Source organism: Trachymyrmex cornetzi, unplaced genomic scaffold (assembly GCF_001594075.2).
Source record: "Trachymyrmex cornetzi isolate Tcor2-1 unplaced genomic scaffold, Tcor1.1 scaffold651, whole genome shotgun sequence".
Lineage (NCBI taxonomy): Eukaryota > Metazoa > Arthropoda > Insecta > Hymenoptera > Formicidae > Trachymyrmex > Trachymyrmex cornetzi.
This window is the reverse complement of record NW_017299972.1, coordinates 9,106-9,980: the sequence shown is the minus strand read 5'-3', so window position 1 is coordinate 9,980 and position 875 is coordinate 9,106.

Genomic DNA, 875 nt, shown 5'->3' with positions numbered 1-875 from the left:
TTTTTTTTTTGTGAGCGCATTTACGCGCGACAGAGATGATTGTTGCAAAAAGGGATGCTTCGGAAAGAGGAGGGGGAGAGGGCAGAGAGGTGATTCGGGGATGGATTAAACGTACATTTGAAATTTCGATTAAACGGGATTTCGATACACACGGAACACGTCCCGAAGGGAAATTTACCGAATGTAGCGATCCGGTGTCCGATCGGAGATACGAGAGGGGTAGTTTTCGGTCGGTACGAAGTCATTGGTCGGTCGACGCGGGGGAAGAGGGCGTGGCGCGGACAGTATAATGCGAAATGAAATTGTCACGATAATCGTCCATGAGCGCGTATATACGTATCGCGGTCCGGATAAGCCGCGTGGCGAGTATATACCCCGCGATTGTCAGCCTCCACGCTGTATTTGCGCGCGGGAAACTTTACGTGTATAAACGATGAGGATCTCCCACTTTGTACACAAATCAATCCCGGCTAACGGAGGGCTCAATTATCATCGGACGCGTGAATTACCCGCCGCGTTTCGAAATGGAGATATCGGATTCGCAGTGTTTTAAACGTGAATACATTCTGTCATGCACCTGTATACTTCGATTGAATAAGAGTTATTAACCCTTAGTACACGCGTTGATTTTCCGCTCTTTTATTATACACGATGGACCGTTCCCCAATCAGCAGACAATGTTTTTAAAACGTTTTTTAAAATATTTATTTAATGTAAAAAATATTTAATAAATATTAAAAAAATATTATTTTAACCTTTATCATACCATCTACAATTTGGTGTCTCATCCATACCATCAAGGGTCACTTCAAATCTCTTCGTTTTTTCACACACCTCTTCAAAATAATTTTAAAAAATTTCTAAAAATTCACCAA